The sequence below is a fragment of the Oryza glaberrima genome, chromosome 9 (assembly GCF_000147395.1).
Source record: "Oryza glaberrima chromosome 9, OglaRS2, whole genome shotgun sequence".
Taxonomy (NCBI): Eukaryota; Viridiplantae; Streptophyta; class Magnoliopsida; order Poales; family Poaceae; genus Oryza; species Oryza glaberrima.
The window spans coordinates 12,308,643-12,331,982 of NC_068334.1; the positions used below are offsets into that span (position 1 = coordinate 12,308,643).

General features: G+C 46.7%; 1 long non-coding RNA gene and 1 pseudogene across 2 annotated transcripts; one reads left to right on the plus strand and one right to left on the minus strand.

Moving 5' to 3' along the window:
- Positions 1-1,088: 1,088 nt before the first annotated feature.
- Positions 1,089-3,469, plus strand: LOC127783872 (uncharacterized). 2 transcript variants are annotated; one of them, XR_008019374.1, is made up of 6 exons: positions 1,089-1,429; positions 1,538-1,691; positions 1,912-2,151; positions 2,725-2,823; positions 2,901-2,966; positions 3,116-3,469. It is a non-coding gene; the product is annotated as an uncharacterized LOC127783872 (long non-coding RNA). The 2 variants fall into 2 exon arrangements; XR_008019373.1 differs by having other exon boundaries at positions 2,042-2,151.
- A 2,073-nt stretch (positions 3,470-5,542) lies between these two features.
- Positions 5,543-23,340, minus strand: part of LOC127783746 (receptor-like protein kinase At3g21340) — a 42,638-nt pseudogene continuing 24,840 nt past the window's right edge.

A 23,340-nucleotide genomic window follows, 5' to 3' on the forward strand; every position in this document is an offset into this window, starting at 1 on the left:
AAATTATAACAACTACAAACAATATTTTCAAATACTAAATGAGTTCAACTGAAAATGTCATCAACAACAAAGTTGTATAACTTATCAATATCTACAACTTTTGTTTTGATCATTTTGCTATTTGACTTTGTTTCAATAATTTAAATTTGAATTTCAAATTATGACAACTTCAAACAACATTTTCAAGTACTAGATGATTTCAACTTAAAATGTTGTCAACAACAAAGTTGTATAACTCATCAATATCTATAACTTATATTTTGATCATTTCTTTATCCGATAAAGTGATAGTAACATTGTTCACAAAAATTACATCTCTCTTATAGTTTATAAAACCACATAAGAGATGTGTAAAATTTGTGAACAATATTACTATCAGTTTGCTGGATTAAGAAATGACCAAAATAAAAGTTATATAACTTTGTTACTGATGACTTTTTCAGTTAAAATCATCTAATATTTGAAAATGTTGTTTGAAGTTGTCATAATTTGAAATTCAAATTCAAATATATTGAAACAAAGTCATATAGCAAAATGACCAAAACAAAAGTTGCAGATATTGATGAGCTATACAATTTTGTTGTTGATGACTTTTTCAGTTGAAATCATTTATTATTTGAAAATGTTGTTTGATTGTTATAATTTAAAATTCAAATTTAATTTATTGAAACAAAGTCATATAGCAAAATGACCAAAACAAAAGTTGTATATCTTAATAAGTTATACAACTTTGTTGTTGATGACTTTTTCAGTTAAAATCATTAACTACCTGAAAAAAAATATTTGAATTTCTTATATTTTAAAATTCGAATTTTATATTGGTCAATCAAACTCATACGGAGAAATAACCAAAATAAAATTGGTAGATCTCAATAAGTTATACAACTTTGTTTTTGACAATTTTTTCACATAAGTTCATTTAGTATGATAAAATTCGATTCGAAGTTTTAGTATTTTAAAATTTTCAGGTTAAATGACCATTTTATCCAAGTAACTTGTATAATAAGTTTCCAGATACCAGGGTTATTCTGGTAAAATCGCATCAAAATTGCTACTTCCCTCAGCCACGATTCCAAATCTTTGTCCAGATCTCGTTCCTCCTTTCCCCAAACCCTCGCGCTCGCGGCTCTGATCCAGCGCTCGCTGACGGCCGCGTCGGCCTCGGCCTCCTCGGTGGCGGCGGCGCCGGGCGTGGGCCGGGTGGAGCCGGCCGTGACGCTCGACCAGGTGCCGTGGTGGAGCGACCCCGACCAGCGCCTCTCCTCCTCCTCTTCCCGCACTGCCATCGGATTCGTCAAGACTCCCTCCCCCCCCACCGCGTCCTCTTCGGTTTCACCACCACCACCAGCACCACCACCCAGCAGAACAGCGCCTCCACCACCACCATCGACCTCTCCTCCGACGAGAGCCGCCGTCGCCTCATCAACAGGTGCGCCCATCCCGTTTTTCTCTACTTGTTTCTTTCCCCCTGATACTTCGTCGTCGGCGGCGGTTGTTGATGGCTGGGGCGTGTTGTGTTCGGGTGGGTGCTGCGCAGGCTGCTTTACAGGAGCAAGCAGCGGGGGTTCTTGGAGCTGGCCTCATACAAGCAGCGAGGACGACGGCAAGCCAGACCTCGGCGTCACCGGCACCGGCGGCGGCTGATTACTGCTGCTGCTTCACCATGTCCTCTCTTGCAGCAGCCTGTCTAGGTCTGTTCTTTTTCCTATCTTTTTTTCTTTTTTAAAAAATGAGAAGTGCAAAGACTTGTAATTTGTAACCTGTAATGTAGTAGTACCAACATCAATTAGCACGACATTGCAGCATCAGACATTTAGAATTTCAGATGCATGGAGCAAAATTTATTCAGATGTTTAAACACATCAAGGGCATATCGCAAGGATAAATCTATTAAAAATCCTATTTGTTCAGATATAGGAGTACCTTTCTTCAGAGGGAGGGCAACTGCATTAGTTCTCCCAAACTGATCAAACTGGGAAGTTCTCTTGGCATTATTTCTCATGCAGATGAAAGAAGATTGTGATACCTTTTTCTTGTGCAGATTTCTTGGCTCATCTAAACTCTGGATCTCTGCATGCTGACGAGGTTAGTAGGTTGCTCAAGTAACTGAGCATGGAGATGAAGACCAACAAAGTATGCTTCAGAGAAAAGGTTCTTTGAAAAATCTGTCTTTTTTTTCATACGAGTCTGCACAACTTTCTTTACCCCCTTTATGTTCCAAAGTTCTTCATAACCACTTTTATCATACATCCCAAGAAAAAATAAGCTTACATACTGATGATTGCCTTGAAAAAACTTACTTACTGAATAATATTTACAGGTATATGCATTCTGGATTAGTCCTGTTACTAAACATGGCCACTTAAAAAACTTTTTTGACAAGAACATGCCAATTAACAGTTACAAACTTACTGTAAAAGCTAAGCTTGTTCTCATCTTCTTATTATGGGCTCAACTCGACTCGTAAAATTAATTAAACGAGTCGGTGTCTTCTTAACAAGCCAAGATCTAGCTAGCTCATGAGCTCTCAGAAGCTCTTTTGGGCTCAAAGCCCATAGCTCTATCTAATAAGAAGCTCATAAGGCTCAAATCCTGTAAATATATCGAAGATGCAATATTAGGTTTGTTTGCTGGGCGCCTGGGATTATGAGCACCTCAAAAGTAGTTTCATGGTTGAATATAGTATGTTGTTTGTCAACAATCTTATGTGTTTCTCATATCCAGCGCTGGTGTCCGGCAGCACGGCTACGCGGCAGGGACATGCGCGTGGCAAGTGGCGAGGCAGCAGGCAGCAGGCGGAAGGCAAGCAGCAGCAGCAGCATGGTAAGTAGAAGCAAGTGACATTCCTCCTGATTCAATCCTCCGCAGTCCCTAATCAATCCTTGCTCTCCTTTTTCCAGATTCTATGTATATCTATCCTCCCTGATTCATATATGTGATTTATTGCTGAAACTTCATTACTTGAGGTATTTTTCAATGCCTATTCTTCTATTTAGGCTTGTTTGCAAATGGATAATGGAGCCGTACATTATAGCGCGTTCTGAGCTGTGCACAATTTTATCATGTAATGAGTCAATCGGTGCCTAATCTGTTGCACTTTGTGTATTTGATATAGGGGTTCCTGAGCAAGCTGAGGCCGGCCCTGCCGCAGTTCAAGCACTTCTTGTCCCTGTCCCTGCCGCAGTTCAAGCACTTCCTATCCCTGCCACAGTTCAAACACTTCCCACGAGTGGCCAACCAGTTGATTTGCTGATTTGCTGTGTTGTAAATTTTGTGTTGTATTGGATGTTTGTCGGGTTGTGTTGGATGCTAATTGGGCTGAAACCTTTGTGCTATATGGGTTGTTATTATGTTTGATTGTTGGGCCTATATGGGTTGTTATTATGTTTGATTGTTGGGCCTATATGGGTTGTTATTATGTTTGGGCTTAGCCCACTTGTTATTTGATACTAATATAATGAATATAATATGACGGGCTGAAAATAGTGTGGTATAATGTTTGGGCCTATATGGGCTTTTGCAATGGACTTGGCCCATTTATTATTTGATATTAAAGCAAATGGATATAATAGAATTGGGCTGAAAATATGCTACATCATAGATGGGCCAGGCTAAAATCTAGTCGGGCTTGCCATTGGGCTAAAGCCCATAAACAGAGTGCTCAATACATTGATTTTAATGGGCCATCAGATATTTTATGACGTTTTTTAGCTAGATAATGACGAATATGAGCATCACAAAGTTACGATGACAGAAGGATCGTCACTAGATTAATGAAAAAATAAGTTTTCGTCATAGAACGCCATTAGAGACGCATGATAGGTGACGAATGAATTTTCGTCACGTGAGCGTCACATATTATGAAACATGACAAAAAATTCAATGTTTATAACGTAAATGAAGCGTCATCTATCATAAGATCTCTTTTAGTGCCATAAAGAAGGCCCATCAACCCGCGCTGGGGGGAGGGGGGATGGATCCGCTACCCTCAAACTCCACCCACTGCAGTCGACACCCTCTCGGGGCCAGGGGTGGCTGATCCGCCCATCCCAAGGGTGGCGCCGTCAGATCCACTGTCGCTACCCAATGTCGTGGTCACCCCTTTCGTGGATGAGGGTGGTGGATCCGCCCCTCTCGAGGACGGCGTGGCTAGATCCTTCGCCATCGAGCTTGTCACTCCGGCCAGACCCCACAGCCGAGGACACCGCCGTCGTCACCTGATACCATCACCGTTGCTCCCGCCGTCCTCTGTATCAAATCCCGCGGCCGAGCTCCACATCCTGCAACCGAGGGCACCACCATGCAATCCGAGGGCACCGCCGCCGCTCCCACCGTCGTCCGCGCTGAATCCCTAGTCGAGAGCGTTGCTACCGCCGCCCGAGCCCGCCGTCCTCACGTTAGATTCCGTAGCCGAGGGCACCGATGCCCAATACGAGTGTGCCGCCACCGCCGCTCCCACCGTCCTCCACGCTGGATCCCACATTGCCGAGCTCACTACCACTCCAGCCCGACGTTGGTCGCTCCTGCCCGCCACCAATCGCCGACCCTCCCGCTGCTCCAGCCGCGCTCACGAGAGGGAGATTGGGGAGAAGATAAGAGAGGAGAGGTGGAGGAGTGGAGTGGATTTCGTTTTTATATTTAGTTTGCAGTGATTTTTCCAAGTGGACCTCTTAAGGAGGCGCTTGTGAAAATCTGATTTTCGCATGTAGCCACTAAGGAGGCTCACCTGAAAAGGTTAGTCTATTTGTATATGTGGATCTCTTAAGAGGCCGCATGCAAATGTTATTTTGCATGCAGCGCTTTGAACTCACCCCGTGTGAGGGATTTTTGCAGGCAGAAGCAGTTATGGTCCGTCTACAACCTAAAAAGGGTATCGTCCAGAAAAATCAATTTATGAGATATCCTATCTCACATGATTAGAATTAGGAAGAAATCCACCTAAGTAAAGATCTTCTTACCTTGACTTTGCAATGTGTTATGCAACTACGCCTAACCAAAATCAACGAAACATGTCTTTTAGATTTGTAAGTTTCATAACTGCATCGTTGGAGCAGTATGAATAACGACATCTACATAGGTTTTACACATTAGAGAAACCACCCCTCCCCCCCCCCCCCCCCCCCCCCCCCCAAAAAAAAAAAAGGAAACGGGAATAACGAGATCATTCGTTCTTGCTTGATGGTCGAGTCCTGACATGCTCCTCAGCTCTGTCATGAGGTGCTGCCCTTTGCAGTTGTGCTGAATTATCCATGAGGCTGTGGAACATTTCGATCAAATTATAAAATGGCAGAGGATTCTAGTACATAATCTTTGGTTGTAAACAACCACCTTCTCAGCATTTGGCTGATCTACTCTCACGAATAGCTTACTGTTGCACATTGAAACAAACAGCTTACTGTCAGCTCTGTCACGAATACAAACTGTATAAATTATTGTGTCTTAACACAAAACAAATCATCTATGCAAACCAGTTTTTTTTATTTTAGACTTGAAGCAGAGAACCCACTATATGTCCCAAAGCTAGTTATCAATGGTTAATTCTTCATCTTGGCGATGGACCGAACATGGACATCAAAGACTTGTTATCTCTTGCTACATTTTCCATGTCGCCCATGTCCCCATGAGCTTCCTCCAATTCCAGACTTTCCTTCAATTGCATGACCACGACCGACATCATTGGCCTTTGAGCAGCTATCTGCTGTGCACATCATGGCAGCATCTAGAACCTTCCACATGGAGTTGATGTTATAAGAACCTCCAAGACGTGCATCGGCAACTGAGTTGATGTTACCGGTGACCATCTTCTGCCTCACACGTTCAATAATGTGGCCATTTTCAGGTATTATGGGAGGTTTACCACTAGTTACCTCTAGTAAAACAACACCGAAGCTAAAGACGTCACTACTCTCAGTGAGCCTACCGGTGATGTAGTACCTAAAAATGGCCCACATTGTTAAACACAATGATTGCACCAAGTGATTAAGGATAAAATTGAATAGAATCATTAATATATATGAAACACAGCACAAAATTAGCATTAATTGCGTACAAAGAAGCTCATACTCAGGGTCAATGTAGCCCATAGATCCTGCTGCAGTGGCTGATATGTGAGTCTGGGAGTCGCTATGGTAGGTTTTTCAAAGCCCAAAATCTGCTATTTTTGCTTTTAAATTCCGACCCAAGAGAATGTTATTTGTCTTTACATCCCCATGAATTATTGGCAGGTTGCAACCCTTATGCAAATAATCTAGACCTACACACAAGAAAACTACAGTTAGATCAAGAGATGAGCGATAAAACATAGAATCCATTCTATGTCACTGAGTTTAGTCTAGTTCGATGATTTGTCATCAACTTTGTCTTTCCTTATAATATGCCACTGACTTTGTCAATTTTTTCTACAATATACCATTAGGGGTGGATACTTTTAAAAAATACCTAAAATGCTCTTCAAGACTTACAAGAGGTTACAGTTGACGAACTTACTAGAAGTTTTGAATAAATATGAAATTTTTTATGCAGCCTCCTTGCTTAATATAACAGTGTGTATATTTCAAGATTTTTCATTTTGCACGTATTAACTTCAAAAAAATATATTTTATGTTTTATATGCCAATATAAATACTCTCGTGTTAATATTCTTTTATGTATATTGTTGGAGGTATACCACAAAGTGCCTTCGGCCAGACCTGCCGAAACCACCCGCTCAGGCGATAAGGCTCAGTCCGAAAGCAAAGGGCCAAGGCCGAAGAGGAAACCGTACGGGCGAAGGCTGTGGCTCGGGTTAACGCGGGCTTCGCCAGGCAAAGACCTTGTCGAAGGGCTCCGCGGGCGAAGATGGTGAGGCGAAAGCCTTAGCACGGAGACACGGGCTTCGCCGAGCGCCGAACCCCACCGCGAGGAGGCCTAGCGGGCCGTTACACTCTCGAGGAGGATTCGCCGGATGAATGGGCCAAGCCATCTAAGCCCAATAAGGGCCCATACATGTAAAGGACACTGTGTACCCCCAATAATGTTCCTATCATAAGGGTAGCCATGTAAATTGCCTTGTAAAACCTAAACCCTAAAGGAAGGAACCTGTAATAGGGCTATAAATAGCCCCCTTAGGCCTTGTAATGGGGGGATCCAAAAAATTTTACAAAGCAATACAATTGTCTTTATTTCCAACCACTGTTGAGAGAACCACGCCTTTCGGCGTGACGCAGTTGTCCATTCGACAACAGCTGGCGCCGACCGTGGGGACCTCCGAGCGAAACCACTGATGCCACCGAAGAAAACCGTCAAGGAGAGAGTTGTCAGGCGAAAGGAAGGTGACGTCGAAGACGAGATGTTACCCGAAGAGGGAGCAGAGCCTTCGGCCTCCGCGGGCGAAGCCGGAACGGTACCAACTCCGGTGGCACCAACTCTCCCGTCTTCGGCGCCCACATCTTCGATTGAGGCGGAAGCGGTGAAAGCGGAAGCAGCGGCGAAGGCCGACGTAATCTTTTCATCCCAAGTAGCGGGGGGCCCTTCGACCGCCGTTTTCGCACAACCAGCTTCGACATCAACAGCGATCACCACCTCGCAAGCCAACGCCAACCTTGAAGCACAAGCCGAAGCTGACATGGAGGCCATGCGTCAGAATATGACAAAACTCCAAGACACGCTTCGCCAGATGCAAGAGCAGCAACAAGCGTACGAAGCAGCAAGACAAGCCAAGGCTTACACCCAACAGTTCTACGCTCAGCCCCAAGTTCTTTCTCCATACGCTATGCAGGCGTCGGTGTACTTCGCCAAGCCCGCCCCGGCCGTTGCCGCGCGTCCAACGCCTCAAATGATCCCGGCACCGGTTCGCCCGGCGGCACCTCAAGCCCAATACCCGAAGCCTGCTACCACGCTTTTCGGCGTGACGCCGCAAGCTATGATGGAAGCAGCTTCGACCTTGCAAGCGCAGTTTCAAGCCTTCTTGCAACAACTCAATCAACCCCACAACAATATACCAAGAAATTCATCTCCGGCCACGGCCGAGGGAGGCCCAAGTCAAGGTGCTTCGACGGGACAGCTGTCCAGCCAGTTCGCTTTGCTAAGTCAAGCTCAAGGCCCACCGCCATAGTTCGACCCAAGCACAGCGGCCCAGGCACCCATGACTTTCGCATAGGCCGTACCCCATGGGTACGGAACAGCCCCACCGCAAAGCCAAGCCTGGAATCAAGCTATGTTTGACCCTGCTACGGCGAGGCAAGCTACTTCGACAGACCAGCAGAATCGGGCAGTGATGTTCGGCATGGGACATCAATCTACGGCTCAACCTCAAGTGCAAGCTGTAGCTTCGCTATTCACGCCTCCGTACCCACAACTGAACTGGCCTTCCCAACAAGGGGCTACAACCAAGCCAGGTGGCGAAAAGGGTTTGCCCCTCAGCTGGGGAATCAAAAGTCACCCCATCCCACCCCAGTTCAAGTTCCCTCCAGTCCCAAGGTATTCGGGTGAAACGGATCCGAAAGAGTTCCTGTCCATCTACGAGTCCGCAATTGAGGCGGCTCACGGCGATGAGAACACTAAGGCAAAGGTAATTCGCCTCGCACTCGATGGCATAGCCCGATCTTGGTACTTCAATCTGCCTGTTAATAGCTTTACTCATTGGAGCAATTGCACAGCGTTTTCGTCCTTAACTTTCGAGGTACTTATGAGGAGCCGAAAACTCACCAAGACCTTTTGGGCATTTGCCAAAGGCCGGGGGAATCGACAAGGGAATACATGCGCCGATTCTCGCAAGCACGGTGCCAAGTGCAGGATATAACCGAAGCATCCGTCGTCAACGCAACTTCGGCCGGCTTGCTCGAGGGTGAACTCACAAGAAAGCTCGCGCGCAAGGAATCCAAAACTCTCAAACACCTCTTTCGCATAATCGACGGATACGCTCGAGGCGAAGAAGACACCAAGCGAAGGCAAGAGATACAAGCCGAATATGACAAGGCCGCCGCAGCTGCAGCAGCCACTTCGCAAGCCAACGCCCAAGCTCAGGTTCCGCCTCAAGTTGCAAGTTCGGCGCCTGTCCTGGTTCAACCAACCCTCCCGGCGAATCAAGGACAACACCCAAGGTCGAACCAAGCCCCGATAACCTGGAGGAAATTTAGGACCGAACGAGCTGGCAAGGCAGTAATGGCGGTCGAGGAAGTGCAGGCCCTCCGAAAGGAGTTCGACTCCCAGCAGGCGGGTGGACAGCAGCAGCCCTTCCACAAGAAAGTCAAGAAGGTCTTGTACTACGCCTTTCATGGACACTCTTCGCACACAACCGAGTAATGTCGAAACATCCGACAGCAATGTAACGCTCAAGCGCCAAGGCAGCAACAAGGAAGGGTCGAAGAGGCGCCGCGCGAAGCGATCCCTAACCAAGCACCTCAAGTAGAACAACGCCAAGACGTGCGGCGAAGAGTGATTCAAGTCATTACAAGATCTGATCCCCCCTCACAAGTGTCTAAATGGCAAAAGAAGATGCAACTTCGAACAGTGCACAACATCGTTTCGGCCGAAGATGGGGCACCAAGATACTTGTCACAGCCAATATCCTTCGGGCCAGAAGATGCCGAAGGAGTTCTTTTCCCGCATCAGGACCCGCTGGTTGTTTCTGCAGAAATGGCTGGTTTTGAAGTCCGGCGCATCCTGATCGACGGAGGAAGTTCGGCTGATGTCATGTTCGCCGGGACATACGCCAAGATGGGTCTGCCGACATTGGCGCTATCCCAAGCACCAACTTCGCTCAGAGGATTTGGAGGTGAAACAGTGCAAGTTCTGGGACAAACCCTCGTCAAAGTCGCCTTTGGCTCGCAAGAGAACAGAAGAGAAGAGGAGATACTCTTCGACATTATTGACATCCCATACAACTACAACGCCATCTTCGGCAGGGGCACTATGACCAAGTTCGAAGCAGTCTCTCATCACAACTACCTCAAGCTCAAGATGCCACGCTCGACCGGTGTAATAGTTGTCAAGGGTTCCCAGCCTTCGACCGCTACAGTGGCCCCTTTCGGTAGGGAAGTCCACACCGTAGAGGTTGAAGGACAAGAGAAAACAAAACCAGTTCCGAAGCCAACCCCCACGGCAAGGTCATCCAGCGACAAATAGATGATTCCGACCCCACCAAGGTCATATCGCTTGGTGGAGACCTGAGCGAACAAGAAATTGACAACACCATGGTTGTGCTTAAGAAGAACATCGACATCTTCGCTTGGGGGCCAGACGAAGTAGGGGGTGTCTCGCCAGACCTCATAATGCACCATCTCGCAGTCAAGCCTGAAGCAAGGCCGAAGAAGCAAAAGTTGAGGAAAATGTCGGCCGATCGCCGGGAGGCGGTGAAAGCAGAAGTGAACAAGCTGCTAAAAGCGGGAGTGATACGAGAGATCGACCACCCAGAGTGGTTAGCAAACCCAGTACTGGTGAGGAAGTCAAATGGCAAGTGGCGAATGTGTGTCGACTTCACGGACCTCAACAAGATGTGTCCGAAGGATGACTTCCCGTTGCCCCGGATCGATCAGCTAGTCGATTCGACCGCCGGGTGCGAACTCATGAGCTTCTTGGATGCATACTCAGGATATCACCAAATTCACATGAATCCGGCTGACATCCCGAAGACAGCCTTCATCACGCCCTTCGGCACCTTCTGCCACTTCATAATGTCTTTCGGTCTTAGAAATGCAGGGGCTACGTTTGTCAGGCTAGTGTACAAAGTCCTGGGGTCCCAATTGGGGCGAAATGTTGAAGCTTATGTTGATGACATCGTCGTAAAAAGCCGTAAGGCCTTCGACCACTCATCAGATTTGCAAGAGACTTTCGACAATCTCCACGCAATCGGCATGAAACTGAACCTAGATAAGTGTGTATTCGGCGTTCGTGTTGGTAAGTTGTTGGGATTTCTTGTATCCGAACGGGGGATCGAAGCGAACCCCAAAAAAATCGATGCCATTCAGCAAATGAAGCCACCATCGAGCGTACGACAAGTACGAAAGCTCACGGGGCGAATTGCGGCACTTAGTCAATTCCTGTCAAAAGCAGCCGAAAGAGGCTTGCCTTTTTTCAAGACCCTTCGCAGGGTAGGAAAATTCTGTTGGACACCCGAATGCCAAAAAGCTTTCGACGAGTTTAAGCGGTATCTCCAAAGCCCTCCAACTCTAGTTAGCTTAGTGGCAGGAAGCGAACTCTGGCTCTATCTAGCGGCTTCGCCCGTTGCTGTCAGCGCAGCTTTGGTACAAGAAACTGAAGTTGGCCAAAAGCCAGTTTATTTTGTCTCCGAAGCGCTCTAGGGGCGAAGGTCAGATACATCGAAATGGAAAAACTCGCTTACGCCCAAATGATGGCTTCAAGAAAGCTCAAGCACTATTACCAAGCCGACAAAATCGTGGTACCTTCGCAGTATCCTTTGGGCGAAGTGCTTTGAGGAAAAGAAATCACGGGGCGTCGAAGCAAGTGGGCTGCTGAGCTATCACCCTTCGACCTACACTTTGTCGCTCGCACCGCAATCAAGTCCCAACTCCTTGCCGACTTCATGGCTGAATGGACACCCGCATCCGTCCCAGAGCCCGAGCCCGTCGAACAGCCATGGGTCATGCACTTAGACGGCTCGTGGTCTCTCACAAGGGGGCGGGGATCGCCGCAATCCTGACTTCGCCAGGGGACGTATTAATTTGCTACGCAGCTAGACTGCAGTTCGACACAACCAACAACACGGCTGAATATGAAGCAGTGTTGACGGGGCTGAGAAAAGCAAAGTCGTTAGGCGTTCGGAGGCTTCTAATCCGAACAGACTCAAAACTTGTCGCTAGCCAAGTCGATAAATCCTTTGAAGCAAAGGAGGAAGGAATGAGAAAATACCTCGAAGCCGTTCGATCTATGGAAAAAACTTTCGCCAGCATAACGGTCGAACACTTGCCCCGAGGTCAAAACGAAGAGGCTGACGCATTGGCAAAATTAGCCGCCTGTGGGGGGCCGCATTCGCTAGGGGTCTTCTTTGAAGTCCTGTATTCACCAAGTGTGCCAACAGAAAGCCAACACATTATGGCAATCGACCAGGCTGAACTGGGCGAAGACCCAGATGACTGGCGAACACCCTTCGTCAAGCACCTCAAAGAGGGATGGTTGCCAGATGACGAACCAAAGGCAAAACAGCTGCAGATCAGAACCGCGAAGTACAAGATAATCTCTGGGCAATTGTACCGAACTGGAATACTACAGCCCATGCTTCGCTGTGTATCTTTCTCCGAAGGTGAGGAGATGGTAAAGGAAATATACCAAGGGATGTGCGGAGCACACCTGGCAGCAAGGACCGTCGCGTCAAAAGTATTTCGCCAAGGCATATATTGGCCAACCATACTTAAAGTATGCGTTGAACATGTCAAAAAGTGCGAAAGCTGCCGGAGACATGGCTGAAGCCAAACGGCACCACAATACGAACTACAGCCAATCGCGCCAATCTGGCCATTCGCAAGGTGGGGCTTAGACATCATCGGCCCATTCCCAGTGGCGCGAAACGGCTACAAGTTCGCCATAGTAGCCATCGAGTACTTCTCTCGCTCGGTTGAAGCTGAACCACTAGGCACAATAACCACAGCTGCGGTTCAAAAGTTTGTCTGGAAGAACATTGTTTGCCGATTCGGGGTACCAAAAGAGTTCATCACTGACAATGGTAAACAATTCAATTCCGAGAAATTCCGAGAAATGTGCGAGGGGCTAAACCTGCAAATCAGATTCGCTTCGGTCGCACACCCGCAGTCGAACGGGGCGGCCGAACGGGCAAATGGAAAAATCCTCGAGGTTCTAAAGAAGAGACTTGAGGGGGCGGCGAAGGGTAAATAGCCAGACGAAATGCTATCCGTTCTCTAGGCCCTTCGGATGACCCCTACAAGGCCAACAAAGTTCAGCCCTTTCATGCTTCTCTACGGAGAAGTGGCGATGACGCCGGCAGAACTAGGGTCTAACTCACCAAGGGTGATGTTCTCCGGGGGCGAAAATGGGCGCTAAGTGTTGCTCGAACTCTTGCAAGGGGTACGAGTCGAAGCTCTACAACACATGAGCAAGTACGCGGAAGGTACTTCGGCAACCTACAACAAAAAGGTTTGACCGACGGAACTTTGGCCCGGCCATCTCGTGCTAAGAAAAAAGGCGAACCCCGTGGCAGTTGGGAAACTGGACTCTAAGTGGGAAGGACCATACCTAATCAAGCACAAATCTCTAACAGGTTCTTTTCGGCTGGCAACTTTGGAGGAAGAAGAGTTCGACCACTCCTGAAACGCTGCTTCCCTTAGACAATTTTATGTGTAAAACGGGTGGCACCCGATTCGCCAATTGTACAGTTGTACATACTATGTAAGCCGTTCGGCACAAAAAAAGAGGAAAATGAAAAAAGCAAAAAAGAAAAACTGGACGTAGGGTTATTATCCACCTTGGAGGCCCGAACCAATATAAAATCTTTCTATCTTTTTCATCCTCCCCTTTTGTGAATAATGTTCTCGTGGAAAAACCCCAAGGCAAACGCTTGATCAGCGAAAACGCCAGGGGGGCGAAACGAATCGGTCGAAGCATAGCTCACCGAACGTTGAAACCGCGACAGCTCGATTTTGAAAATAAAAGTCAAAACACCGTTGCATTCAGCTTACACACAGGCCACGATGCTCGACAGCACGCCTGCCACGAGCCGAAAACGGAAGAAGAGAGCTGAGAAATAAACATATCTTTTCGCTATAGTACGCAGAGGGGCCGACATGTTTTGACCTAACGAAAGCACGACAGTGACTATGCGAATGATAGCATGAAGATGTGTTCCAAAATTTACAAAGCATAAACTAAACAAAATAAAAAACATGTTGTATTCACGTGAGAACCTCACAAAAAGATTACATCATCGTTTACACTTTCGCCCTCATCTATATTACAACCCGGCGAACCAGTTTCGTCGTCACTACTAACATTATACACAACCCTTAAAGGGGATGGGGGCCAAGCACAAACCAAACTATAACGGCGACGAGCGATCGCCTCTTAGCGAATCGACCTCTTAAAGTTTCGCCAAAAAATTGTGCTATCTTCGCGACGCACCACATGATAGCGGTCATAATCCTCCAGGGTTCGGCTCGGATGTGCTCGCATCCATCCTGCAACCTTTATAACCTTGTAGCTGTTGCCGTTTTTTAACATTTCGCGATAAATGGGCCAAAAAGGACATTTAGTCTTGGGTATGCCCTTCTCCGCCATGAACTTCTCGTTCTTATTTCGCCAATCCATGAAGGGAGGCCGAACTCACATTTTCCGGCTACAACCCTGCCAGCAAGGCACAAAGGAACAGTGCAAAAGGGAGAAATGCTAACGAAATCAATCCCACATTCCAATAAAAACGCACGATTGGCGAAATACAAACTTTTCATTAATAAAGGACAGCCCATAACGGCTACAAGGCGATAGCGGCCATTAGCCAAACATGCAAAACTATATACATAAACAAAAACTACAAAAAGCCTAAAAGGCAAAAGGAACACGAGAGCGAACGGCCTCACACCTCAGGGTGGTCTTGGCCTTCGTCTCCTTCGCCCTCACGCTCAACAGCAGGCTTCGACGGCCCAGGGTCTTCCCCAGCGTTGGCGGCAGCGGCGTCTTCGGCTTTCACCATCTTCTCGAGTTTCTCACGCAGACGTGTCTTCGTGCAGACTTTACCGCCATCCTCCCAAAAGCCCTTTCGGAAGGCCATCAAAGCCGCTCCGGAAGGCTGGGAGTTTTCGGGCCAGTCCCCTTTCACGAGCTCGGAAAAATTTTCAACATGGCCGCAACCATGCTCGTGAAGCAAGCTGAGCACGAAACCCGCAGAAACGCGCGCGCAGCAATCTCCATAGGCGCTAGCCACTTCGACAACCGAGTCGGCCGCATCCTGCGTCCACTCGGAGAAGTTGAACGCCGTCCCATCTTCACCCGGAGCGCCTTCCGCACGCGCGCCGATGTCATTGAGAGCCAGCCGAAGGGTGTAGCAGGCTTGCTTGGCAGACTCCGTCGCCGGCGCCAAAGCCTCAGTAGCAGCTTCGGCCGCAATAAGCCGGGTCTCGAGGGACCTAATCTTCTCCTCGGCCGCGGCAAGTTGACGCTCCTGTTCGGCGGCCCTCCCGTTCGCCCTTTCCAGGTCGACGCGAAGAGACTTGTTTTCCCCCGTGAGGGATTTGTTCTCCGCGTTCGCCTTCTTCAGGGCGTCCGCCACGACCCGGCGTTCGTCCTCTTTGTGGTGAAGGTCCTCCTCAGCTTTCCGAAGACGGAGTCGGTACCCGTCTAGTCGCTCCGAGGCGGACCGTTTCGCGCTTAGATGCGCCGCAAGACCCTGAGTAAGAGAAGCCGAAGCCATTTATTATAACAAAGGCAAAAAAGGATAAAAGCATTGCGCAAGTGAAAGGGAACACAATAATAATAGTCCATACCCGCTCAAAAAGGCTCTCTGTAACTGCGCAGTTTTTGCCGAACTCGTTGAGCTCGGTGAAAAGACTCAAACCGTCGGATGGGGCCACAATTTGGCACACCCCATCCACGAAGGGGGTAATTTTGGGCCGAGAGGCGAAATCGGCGGAAACAAAATGCGGGGCGGAAAGTGTCATGTCAGACACAGTCATTTCGACAGCCGGCCCCTTTCCGTCCCGCCGATGGCTCGTCGAAGGAGCTGCAGCAACACTCCCGGTACCTGGGGCATTCGCCGCCGCCGATTCGATCACCCCAACCGGAGCCGGCAGCAGGGGCCGAAACATTGCCACCTGTTGGCGCTTCGGCGTCGCTAGCGGGCGGTGGTGACCGGCGCCTCCGAGGACCAGCGCGCCGCAGCACGGGCGAAGTAGGCGTCCCGTCGGAAGACGCCTCGCTGTTAGAAAAGCCGGCGGCGATTTGCACCACCCCCTTCTTCTTCCTAGCTGGCGCCCCTGGCTTCGCCGCAGAACTGGAGATCGCCAGGAGCCCATTCGCACCAGCGACGTCTCGCGGACGCACGGGCGAAACATGAGCACCCGCTCCAACCTTTGCCTGGACGGGACTGGGGGTGTAGCCGCGCGATCCGCCATCCTCGTCTGACCCGGCCTCTTCGTCCTCGTTATCCGCGTCGCTGTCGACCGTGTCCTTGCTGGCGCGATGAGCTTGTGCTCGCACACCCTTCGCAACGGCCCGCTTGCTTTTTTTCGATGTCCCAGCGTCGTCATCGGTGGCGCTCGAAATAATCGACCGAACGGCCAGGTCGCTGACATAGACGCGGTTCGCCCTCCCATCGGCTTGGCGCTGAAGCAAGCAGCCGAATTCGGTGGTGGTCAGAGCTCCGACCATCTTTGCCGCTTCCGCTTCCATATCTTCCAATGTGCGAACTGTGTAAGAAGGGAACAAGGAAAAGCGGAGTGAGTCGAAACATATCTTCATAAAAGAAAATGACGATGACGTCGAAAAGCATGTCGAAAATCAAAAGAAAAACTCACGCTGGGTGTCGGAAGGAAGAACGAGGCGTGGAAGCCCAATCACCTCTTCGCCCTCATCCACGGACACCCTGTTGATGTGAAAACCACGAGGCCTGGGAGATCTGCTTAACTCCAGTGCATGTCCAAGAAATCTTGCCTTTGGAACTATGAGCATGCCAGTTGATTTGATCCTGTAATCAACAAGAAATGAAGACAAAGAAACCGAGGTTAAATCCATAAACGATAGCCGATCGGCTAGTTGCCGATGACATATCATTTATCTTTGAGCCGATGTCATCTTTGCATCGATCGGCATATGTTAATAAATAATAAAGAACTAAATCTACTCGGTCGGCTATAGATATTAACAGTATACAATACTTATGTCGATATATACTTAAATCAAGTGATTGGGACATATCGGTCGCCATGCCGAGACAGTATAAATCACTTACATCGAAATATATACTAACAAGGAGATTATAAATGTTTATAGCATAGCCGATCAGATAGATCTAGCAAGTACCGGCTAATACTCTGATACTACTCTATATTAAGATATTAAAGCAAGCTAAATATATCAAACAAGAAGCTTAATATACCTAAAAGCAACAAGATCTCAATATAAAAGGCAGATCAAGCATACCAATTAAGCACATGAAATATAAGGCTAAATCAGGTAAGATCGGCTTGTACCCTGATACTCCTTGGGCCAAATCATTAGCTTCTACATTTTGCTCTCGAGACACAAGCTTCAAAGTCACCAGCCGAAATTCATTCATCAATTCTCGGCACTTCTCATTGTAAACCATCAATGTGTCATTTTTGCACTCATATTCTCCTGCTAATTGACTGATTACCAACAAGGAATCACCCATAATCTCAATAGCATCGGCTTCAACCTCTTTAAGCAATTGCAACCCCTTGAGAATCGCTTCATACTCGTCTTGATTGTTAGTTGCATAAGGCTTAATAGTATAGGCAAACTCAAAACTTGCCCCCCGAGAGGAAATTATAACCAAGCCGATACCACAACCATGAGTACAAACTGACCCATCAAAGAACAATGTCCAAGGCACAATTTCAACTGAGCCGATTGAGTCATCACGATGATCCACAATAAAATCGGCTATAGCTTGTCCCTTAACCGCTTTCGGTGACTCATACCGAAGATCAAACTCTGTTAAAGCAAATATCCACTTGCCAACCCTGCCTTTCAAGATTGGAGCCGATAACATGTATTTGATCACATTGGCTTTGCATATCACAGTGCATTCATTGGATAATAGATAATGCCTTAACTTAGCGCAAGAGAAATACAAACACAAGCACAAATTTTCCACAGGAGAATACCTTGTTTCTGCATCTAAAAGCCTTTGGCTTAAATAAAATATAGCCCTCTCTTTCCCATCAAGCTCCTGGATCAGCACCGAGCCGATTGATTTTTCTCCAGCCGATAGATACAATTTGAAAGGAATCCCCTTCTGTAGAGGAATCAACACTGGTGGGGAACTAAGATATTCCTTAATATTATCCAAAGCTTTCTGTTGCTCTGCCCCCCAGGTGAATTCTTTATCAGCCTTTAACCTTAACAAAGGTGTAAACAGTTCTAATCGGCCAGACAAATTAGAGATAAACCTTCTGACAAAATTTACCTTGCCGATCAACTCTTGCAACTTCTTCTTATTCTCTGGAGGTTGAATTTTCTTGATTGCATTAATACTCCTTTGAGTTATTTCAATCCCCCTTTCATGAACTAAGAATCCCAAAAACTGACCAACCGATACGCCAAAGGCACACTTCGTTGGGTTCATCTTTAAGCCATATTTCCGAGCCCTTTCAAAAACCTTCCTCAAATCGGCTATGTGGTCCTCTATTTCCTTAGACTTGACAACCACGTCATCAATATAAACTTCAACCAACCAGCCGATTAGGTAATTCATAGCCCTTTGATATGTAGCTCCAGCACTTTTCAAACCAAAAGTCATCACAACCCATTCAAACAAGCCGATTGCACCAGGACATCTAAAAGTTGTTTTATGAATATCTTCTTCTGCCATAAAGATCTGATTGTAACCAGCATTACCATCCATAAAACTCAATATCTTATGCCCGGAAGCAGCATCGACCAATTGATCAGCAATCGGCATTGGGTATTCATCCTTCGGAGTGGCTTTATTGAGATCTCGAAAATCAATGCACACCCTAATTTTACCATTTTTCTTGATAAATGGAACTATATTGGAAACCCACTCAGCATATCGGCATGGACGAATAAAACCAGCATCATATAGACGCTTGACCTCAGCCTTGACAGCTTCAAGCATATCGGCTTTGTACCTCCTTGGCGGTTGCTGGTATGGTCTGACCCCCGGTTTGATAGGTAGCCGATGTTCAACAATCGATCGGCTGAGTCCTGGCATCTCATAATACTCCCAAGCAAAGCAATCTCTATATTCTTTCAAAAGCTCTATCAACTTGGTTTTGAACTCTGGAGATAAGTTTTTCTTAATAAAAGTCGGCCTTGGTGTATCACCTGGACCTATATCAACTTCTTCTAAATCATCAGCCGACATGAAACCCTGTCCTTGCTTGTCATCGAGATCATCTGCCGTGTCCTTGTTGTAGACGTTTGAACCCTCCACGACGCCCTCAAAATAATAACTTGGGCTCTCCATCTTCAATTGGCTGTATATCACAATCGGACACTTTTAGAAAACCTCCATCCCAAACTTTTCCAGACAAGCAATCAATTCCATCCATCTCCCAAATAGCTAAATCTGCACTAGCAACGTTAACTGACCTGTCGGCTGGCACAATTTCAATCTGGTCGCCTTCCCATTGAATCAAACATTGATGCATGGTCGAAGGAATACAACAATTAGCATGAATCCAATCCATTCCAAGCAACAAACTATAGGAACCCTTCCCATCGATGACAAAAAATGTTGTAGGGACGGTTTTGCTACCGACTGTCAACTCCACATTCAAAACTCCTTTTGTTTTCGATGGATTGCCACCAAAATCTTTAAGAACCATGTTTATCTTAATGAGATCCTCAGAATTTCTGCCCAACTTCCTGAATGTAGCATATGGCATCAAATTCACAGCAGCCCCACCATCAACCATCATCTTAGACATCGGCTTCCCATTGACATAACCGTTAATGTACAATGGTTTGAGATGCCGATTCTCTGTCCCCTCTGGCTTCTCAAAAACTGCTTGCTCTGGTGAAAAAACCAATTTTGCAGAGGTTTCCTCAACTTCATCAACATCGGCTTGATTGGCCCCAAATTCGGCAGGTAGTGTAAAAACCATGTTCACCGATGCAATTACGACACTCTTCCCTTTAGCCAACCTCTTTGCCTCATCCGCTTCAACCTCATCGGCTGTGGCAGCTTGGTTCTTAACACGCCACTCTTGCCCTGGCTTTGTCTTCCTCAGCCGATGACTGATCTCCTGCTCTACCTCTCGAAAACGTTCTCTGTTCCTCAACCTTTGAACCCTCCTCTTCTGATTCTTTGTGAAAATACCAGAAGGACACTATTAAGCCTTTCTATCCTCATCATCTCCTTGATCATACCCCTGGTTTACTGGGCCTAATCTTTAATGAACAGAAACTCTTGTTTGTCTCAGCCGATTACCTCTATTGTAAGATCGGCTTGAACTTTCTGCAACATTACTGCATCCAGGACAATCTTCAATAGATGGTAGTCTCATACCCTCGTTCCAGCAAAATCTGAAAAACTCACAGCCCCCCCAATGAGGATCAAAACCACCATCTTCTTCATAATACCTCTCCTGCTGCTGCTTGTCATACTTCTTCTGGTATTTGTTGATAATTCTAGCCGAATTCATCTGAAAATTTCTATTCCTTCCTCCATCGGCTGCCCTCCCAGATGTATGCACCATATTAACTGGAAAAGGATTACCATCAACTTTCATCGGCTTCTTGGAATCATCAAATTTGATTTTTCCTCCTTCAATGGCCACCTGGATCTGCTGCCTGAAGACTTTGCAATCATTAGTAGAATGAGAGCCAGAATTATGCCACTTGCAATACCTCCTTTTTCCTAGCACTTCAGCCGATGGTATGAAATGACCAGCAGGAAGCTGAATCTGTTTCTCCCGAAGTAATAAATCAAAAATCTTGTCAGCCTTGGTGATATCAAAATCAAACTTCTCTTCTTTTCCAGAACTCCTCTCCCATGGGCATGGCACAACCTTCTTGCTTCTAACCCATTCGGCTGCTGCTACTTCGGAATCATCATCTTCATCATCCGAATTATACATGCATGGATATACATGATTGATCTTTTTAAAGTTGTTTTTAGCCTCTGCAAATCTTTGCTCATGCAGAGTCACTTTTTGTGCAAGGTGAGATAAGCTCTCAAACTCCTGAGATGAAAATTTCTCCTTAATCGGAGCTATCAAACCTTGAAAAGCCAAATCGACTAACTGAGAATCTGTTAAAGCCAAGCTGTAGCATCTATTCCTTGTTTCTCTAAACCTCTGGATATAATCCTGCACAGATTCATCATGCCTTTGCCGAATGCCTGTCAAATCAGACAGTTTCATCTCATGGACTCCACTGTAACAATAGCTGTGAAACTGTTTCTCCAAATCGGCCCAACCATTGATAGAATTGTATGGTAGAGAAGAGAACCAAGTAAAAGCCGATCCGGACAAGGACAAAGGAAATAGCCTAACTCTCAAGGCATCAATAGCCGATACTTCACCACACTGAGCTAAGAATCGGCTAATATGCTCATAAGTAGAAACATTATCTTGCCCTGAAAATTTTGAGAAGTCTGGTACCTTGTATCGGGCAGGCAATGGAATTCTTTCAAACCACTCAGGGTATGGATGCCGATACAAGTTCCCAGTATCCTTCGGCTTGAGCCCAAATTTCTCTCTCATTACATCTGCGATCATATCGGCCCACTGTCTATGCTGAGGTGCCCCTTGTGCTTGTTGCGACACAGGCTCGAATTGATTGAACTGAGGAGCAAACTGAGGCTGAGGTGATCCCCCTTGATGAACATGAGGTGAAGGAGGCTGATATTGATAATTCAAGTATCCCCCATTATAGTTCTGAATATTCGGATGTATATTACGCACCAAGTGTTCAGGTATAACTTGAGGTATCATTGTCTGATCTGGTTGCACATTATGAACCAGGTGCTCCGGGACAACTTGAGTTGTAACATGCTGCCTTAGCTGATTATCAGGCGTCCTCATCCTAGCCGATGCATTTAGCAAGTTTTGTTGCTGAATCGGCTGGGTAGCCTGCTGTCTTGATGGCGTTTGCTGAATCGGCAGTGCTGGATCGGCAGCTGGTGGATTTGGCAAGAACATGGTAGCCACCTGCTCCTGAGTCAGCCGATTGATGTTTTGACCGGCATCCTATGGCTGTTCCCTGGTCAGTAGCCTAGGATTAGTCATTTGTCTTGATGCCGATGATGGTGCAACTTGTGCAGCTGAAGCGGGAGCCGTAACCGATGCCATCGGCTGAGTTAGTGGTGCACTAGCAGGATTTTGCTGATTGCCTGTAACCAAAGGCCTGTAATTTGGAAAACACCACCTGGCAAATACACTGGTCCTGTAGCTTGATGCTCAGCTATTGAACCATCGACCACAGATTTCACCATGTTTGTTAGAGTATTAACCAGCACTCCAGATTGGTTGATCAAAGCATGTTGCACGGCATAATCGACCCGATCCTAGAAATTGTCAAACTGCAGTTCTAGTCCATTGCCATCTGGTCCAAGATCTTCGACCATCCCCTCCTGAAGACCATCACCTTTATCACCCGAGCCAGCTGCAGCACCTTTATCGCCCTGAGACGAGCTTGAGCCAACCTCATCAGCTGTAACTACCTTCAGCTTGTATCTCTGAACGATGGTCCCTTTGCGAGTCTCCCGAAAAGAATTCATGAACTGATCCTTGACATTGCTGATCATCTGTTCGAGCTCGCCCCTTTGCTCGGTCGTCAGCTTATCCAATGTGATCGGAACAATGTTGCTGGGATCCACTTCAGTTGACGGTTGTTCGCTTCCCGTTTTACCCACGGGAGGCTTGACTCCTGTCCCCGGTGACGGTGGTGGTTTCTCAGCCATCGGGAAGAAGTTGTCAAAAACCCTTGTCCCACCGGGCGTGCCAAAAGCGTGTTGATGTGAAAAACACGAGGCCTGGGAGATCCGCTTAACTCCAGTGCAGGTCCAAGAAATCTTGCCTTTGGAACTATGAGCGTGCCAGTTAATTTGATCTTGCAAACAACAAGAAATAAAGACAAAGAAACCGAGCTTAAATCCATAAACGATAGCCGATCGGCTAGTTGCCGATGACATATAATTTATCTTTGAGCCGATGTCATCTTTGCATCGATCGGCATATGTTAGTAAATAATAAAAAACTAAATCTACTCGATCGGCTGTAGATATTAACAGTATACAATCCTTATGTCGATATATACTTAAATCAAGTGATTGGGATAGATCGGTCGCCATGCCGAGACAGTATAAATCACTTAGATCGAAATATATACTAGCAAGGAGATTATAAATGTTTATAGCATAGACGATCAGATAGATCTAGCAAGTACCGGCTAATACTCTGATACTACTCTATATTAATATATTAAAGCAAGCTAAATATATCAAACAAGAAGCTTAATATACCTAAAAGCAACAAAGATCTCAATATAAAGGGCAGATCTAGCATACCAATTAAGCACATGAAATATAAGGCTAAATCAGGTAAGATCGGCTGAAACCCCGATACTACCTTAATCGGCAACCAAAAGCAGGCTAGAGACTATGATTCTAATCACTACTTATAAGATCAAACTTAACTGATACAGCTATAAGTATGAAAAGAAGAATAATATCTAGACAATCAAGCTGTT